Here is a 6000-nt window from a genome sequence, read left to right as displayed (position 1 = left end):
ATTATTTTATTTTATTTTATTTTATTTTATTTTATTTTATTTTATCTTATTTAATTTTATGTATGTATGTATGTTTCTACTAAAACTTTCTGAACGAATTCCAGTATTTCTTATTCTTGCTTGGCTTCTTCACGGGAACTTCTTCCTTTGCTCTTTGAAAACCGTGTTCCACAGAGGTTTGTCCCCGACCCATTGGCCATTTCAGAGAAGATGCTTTCCTGTCATAGTCTTATGTATTACAAAAGAAATAGAAAAAGAACAAGAGATAAGGAGAAAACTAGATGTTTCTGTGGGGTCATGTTGAGTTTAGGTTAGCTATGAAATTTCCGAAAAGAGACTGTACTCTAGGCATATAGGTAACATGAGTCAGGATTAAGTAAGAAATCTATGCTACAAGTTCAGATACAGAAATACCCCAGAGATGATCAGATGTCAATTCTTACATTCTTATTATGTCGAAAAAGCGTTTCCTCCCATGTGTCTCCTTTACTTCCACACTGTTACTACACTCACCCAGAACACTGCACTTCTGAAACTTGTACTTGCTAAATGTGTGGAAGGTTTTCCCCACATCACTCCAGTGGTCACATTGTTTCCACATAGGTTTGACAGGCAAAAGGTAGAAAACTTCAAAATTATTATATTGAACAGCATGAGAACCAGAAATTCTGCAAAGAACCGTCTGGGCCTCGAGGGGTCTTTTACAAAAGCCTCACAAAGACGAGTTGTCTCATTCGTATCTCTGTTGGGTATTGGAGAACAAATCGTACTTGTTTATTTATTTAAATGTTTATATTTATTTATTTATTTATTTATTTATTTATTTATTTATAGAAAGATCACGTGCATGACTGAAGTAGGGGAGAGGGGCAGAGGGAGAGAGAGAACCCCAAGCAGGCTCCACGCTCAGTGCAGAGCCCAACACGGGGTTCAGTCCCACGAATGATGAGGTCAAGACCTGAGCTGAAATCAAGAGTTGGACGCTCAACTGACTGAGCCACCCAGGTGGCCCAACAAATCATATTTAGATAGAGAAGAAGAGGGGATCTCTGATGTCATGGACAGATTGGAGTTTCTGGTGATAAATCCAATTGTCAGAAAGATTTTCCCCTTTTGCAACAGATTGGGCCAAGAAAGAAAGGGAGGAAATCAGGTAGGAAGAAACAGTGACTAGTGAAAAGTATAGGGCCTGGTTCGGTCATTTGGGAAAGCTGTCTCCTTGAGCTGTTGTCTGCTTCAATTTCTGGAAATCTTTGCCCTCAGGCCACAGTTGGTATGCAAGTCCAGTCATGGTTTGGTGCTTTCTTTAGATGTGACACACGGATCCAAGAATCTATTCCTTGGAGTTTGGTGACACAAAGGTTGGTTCCATTTCAATGGGGTTGAAAAGGGTCTTTCTGGAGATACCTTTTCCAATAGGTGAAATCTACAGCTTTCAAGATGTGATGTTTAAGGTCTTTGTCTCCCAGGAACATACTGTAGAAAGATCGCTCTGCTAACGCATGGTTATTTTCAACAGAAAAAATTAGGCCTTTACCATATTGAAGTGTATCCCCCTTTACCAGATGAAGATCAAAAGAAGTAGGAGGAAAGTGCATTGGGATCTGGTGGCTATCTCAGAGGATGAGTTTATGGGTTCCAAATGGAGTAGATCTGAGATCCAGAAGAACTAATATCAGTGTTTTTGGCCAGAGTATTTGAAGTGCTCTGCAAAATTTTTTTTTAATTTTTGATTTTTTAGAGAGAGAGAGAGCGAGAGAAAACACAAGCAAGGGAGGGGCAGAGAGAGAGGGAGACACAGAATCTGAAGCAGGCTCCAGTCTCTGAGCTGTCAGCACAGAGCCCAAAGTGGGGCTTGGATTCATGAACCATGAGATAACAACCTGAGCTGAAGTCAGAGGCTTAACCAACCGAGCCACGCAGGTGCCCCACATCTCTATAAAATTTTCCAACTGAGTTTTAATAATACTGTTAATACATTTGACTAACCCTGAAGATTGAAAATAAAAGTGTAAAACCGGCCAAACAGCACTGACCAATTAAAACACTTGACTAGTGAAGTGAATTCTCTGGTCACTATGAAATTTGAGGGTGGTTCCTCAGGTAGGGATGATATTTTATTTATTTTTTAATGTTTATTTATTTCTTGAGCTAGAGAGAGAGAGAGAGAGAGAGCAAGCACCAGGGAGGGGCAGAAAGAGAGGGAGAGAGAAATCCCAAGTAGGCTCTAAGCTTTCAGCACAGAGCCTGATATAGGGCTCAAACTCACAAACTGTGAGACCATGACCTGAGATGAAACCAATAGTCGGATGATTGAGCCATCCAGGCACCCCAGGTAGGGATGATATTTTAAAACATAGAAAGCATTACCAAGACATATTTACATTCTTGAGATGGGGGAAGTGGTATAAAATCCATTTGCCCAACCTCAGAATGGCCCATTGGGCAAATTAAAGTGTCCAGGGACAATGTGGACAGATTGTCTTGAATTGTATTTTGGGAAGGTGGGACAAGCAAAAGAGGCACTCTTTTTGGCCTTGTTAGTATTACCCCACCAGTATTGATTCACAAAGGTTATTATTTTATCAGAGGACCAATGGCTCAATGCATGTGCAATAGTAATGTGAATTTCAGAGTGGATTATTATTTGTTCCAAATAGTTCTTAAATTGAACCAACAGTTCTTAGATTTCTAATATATTTTTCTGGTTTTGGAGCTATTATTGGAATTTCTAGTCAAATTTTTTAGGTTATCATTTGGGGAATTATCCCTTTGGACCATAACAGGGGTTTGGTTGTTGGTTCCTTGAGAGCAGCGTTCTTTGAGAAATACTGGTGAGGTGGTTTCCTTTAGCGTTCATTCCAAGATGTAATGCCCAGGGATTTGGCCAATGTGGCTGGTAAGAGTATGGCATCTAATAATTCCTGGGCATAAACATCATTTTTTATTTTGTCCCTGCTGGAAGTGAGGAAGACTTGATGTTTTCATAGCATCCCAAGGTCATGAGCTACTACAGAGGAATGTCTATTGCCAGTATAGATATTTGTAATTTTGCCCTTGGCTAAAATGCAGGCCCAGGTAAGAGTGTACAATTCAGCCCGTTAGGCTGAGATAGCCCAGAGCCAAGGTGCTGCCTAAATGGCTTCAAAAGGAGTTACAGTAGCATGCCCATCATAATACTTACCACTTTCACCTTTTAAACAAAGAACTATTGGTTAACCATGAAGAGTCAGGGTTGCTCAAAGGAGTTTCTTGCAAGTCATCATGGGTGGTGGGGGGCGGGGGTCTGAAGACGATGTGTCAAAGTCAAACAGTCATGAGGAGTATCATCCTTACAGGAGGGAAGAAGGATGGCAGAGTTAAGATTATTATAAGGTGCAAGGGTTACATGAGGAGTAGTTAGCCAGAGATGATGGCCGAAAGGTGTTGAGTATGATGAATGATCAGGAGGAAAAGGAAAAAGGGAAGGTGATGTTCAAGGACAGGGAGACTTATCAAGCTTTCTTTTAGGGCTTTAAAGGCTAAGTCATCCCAATTCTCCCAAATAAATAGGGGCAAGTTTGTTGTTCTAAATAAACCATATAGAGATTGGGCCATAAAAGAGAAGTTTGGAATCTAGTTTAAAAAAAAAAATTAATATTTATTTTTGAGAGAGAGAGAGAGAGAGAGACAGAGACAGAGGTGAGCAAGAGAGAGGCAGAGAAAGAGGGAGACACAGAACCCGAAGCAGGTTCCAAGCTCTGAGCTGTCCACACAGAGTCTGACACATGCTAGAACCACAAATGGTGAGATCATGACCTGAACCGAAGTCTGGCGCTTAACCGTTTGAATTACCCAGGTGCCCCTGGATCCAGTTTTAATAGTAGCCAGTTAGCCCAAGAAAACCTTATAATTGGTGATTAGTTTGGGTTTGGGGAAGATCAGACTGACATAAAGCCTACTTTTGGATCTACATGTAAGTTTTGTTCTGAAATCGGTTACCCCAAATATCGAACCTGAGTTGGAACAAACCGTAATTCTCTTTGGAAACTTTTTTTGTCCCTTTAAGGCTAAAAGTTTTAACAGGTGGAAGCTGTCTCCATAAGAAGAGACCTCCATAAGAAGGAAAACAGAAAAGCAAATCATCTGTATATTATAATAAAACTGAACCTTCAGGTAACTTTATATCATATACATTTACATGTAAGGTTTGGGAGAAGTAGGAAGTACTTTCAGTAAAACCCTGAGGCAGTACTGTCCAGATGTATTGCTTTCCTTCTCAAGTAAAAGCAGAGAGATATTGGCTGGTCTTATCCATAGGGATGCTAAAGAAAGTACTACATAAATCAGTGACAGTGGAAAGTTTGCCTTCAGTGGGGATGGAGGCTAGCAAAATACGGGGATTCAGAACAACAGGGTGTCAAAGGATAACAGTATTGTTTATAGCTTGGAAATCCAACATATTTCCATCTGTGGCCACCTGGTTTCCTCACAGGCAAAATAGGATTATGGCGAGGACTAATGCGGGGTACGAGGAGGCCTTGAGCCTCATAATCTTCAATTATGGGCTTGATACCTTGAAGGGCCTCTTTATTTATAGGGTATTGATTCTGGGGAAATGGTTTGAGGGATCTACTTGGATTTTTATAGGAAAAATAAAACTGTGCTGTGGATTCTGCCAATTATCTGTTGAGAATATTGCCCATAAAGATGTGGCAGCTGATCCAGTCGGGATAAATGCTTAGTGTCCTTAAAATTAGTTCTATTGCCATCAGAGATGGAGCAAATAAAATATATTGAAGCATCATTTGACTCAGCTGATAGGCTATTTTGGTTGCTGCTATAAATTTTACAATTATCTCCCCCTTTTAGGAGAAACTCCAACATATTTTGGCCCCATAAATAGACAGGGTTTGAGGAATGGAGGAAAACCATTTTAGTACGCCAAGCAGGGGCTGTGTAATGACAGTAGGATTGAGCACCAAGCCTTGGTGTTAAGATTCATTCCAAGCTTGGAGAGTTGTTTCTCCATGCTGGTTAAGAGGATAGACTGGGAAAAATCTCCTGTAGTTCTTTGGAGTCCTGTAATTGGGAGTTAGAAGGGCATTGGGAAGGCTGGTTAAGAATGGCAGGTGCCGGGGCGCCTGGGTGGCGCAGTCGGTTAAGTGTCCGACTTCAGCCAGGTCACGATCTCGCGGTCCGTGAGTTCGAGCCCCGCGTCAGGCTCTGGGCTGATGGCTCGGAGCCTGGAGCCTGTTTCCGATTCTGTGTCTCCCTCTCTCTCTGCCCCTCCCCCGTTCATGCTCTGTCTCTCTCTGTCCCAAAAATAAATAAACGTTAAAAAAAAATTAAAAAAAAAAAAAGAATGGCAGGTGCCTAGAGTTTATGTTTGTAACAGTCTTTGTTCCAGTGTCTGGCTTTTTATAATAATGGCAAAGATGGAGAAAGGGGGTTGGTTTTGTTTATGGACTTCCATTTACTGGAGTTGAAAATTAAGAATTTTAGTGGTCTTCTTTTTAGTCGAATCATCTTTGGGGTGGGTAAGCTGATGGTTAAATTAAAGTTGGAGTAGACATGGTTACCCATTCCATCCTGGTCCTTTTAGCTAGAAGGGAAAGATCCTAGTTTAGCTCATTATTGAACATAAAGTTGAAAGCTGAGTGGATTCAACTTCCATAGGAAAGCCAGAATTTTCCTTAGAAACAATTTGGAGCTGGCTGTGATATTTAGGCACAAGCTCACTGGGCTTCTGGGTACAGGCTTGAATCTTATTGCAATCAACAGGTTTTAGGCAAGCCCTAAGCCTTGCCAGGTGAAGTCAATTAGGGATTGCTGATCATGAACATACGGCAAGCCAGGAGGCTGGTCTCTTATTGGCAGTACAGAGATTTTTCAGGATCATTCCCATTACGGTTCCCATCCAGTGTTGGGCTTGGCCTCTGCCAGTGAGCCTGAGAACTAGTGGGTACAAATCTGACAAACCTGGTTGGTAAGTCTGGACTAAATTAAATTTCTTGGCAG

The sequence above is a fragment of the Puma concolor genome, chromosome B3, assembly GCF_028749965.1.
Source record: "Puma concolor isolate L17-30 chromosome B3, mPumCon1.1.hap2, whole genome shotgun sequence".
NCBI classification, from domain to species: Eukaryota; Metazoa; Chordata; class Mammalia; order Carnivora; family Felidae; genus Puma; species Puma concolor.
Note: the sequence above shows the minus strand (reverse complement) of the source record.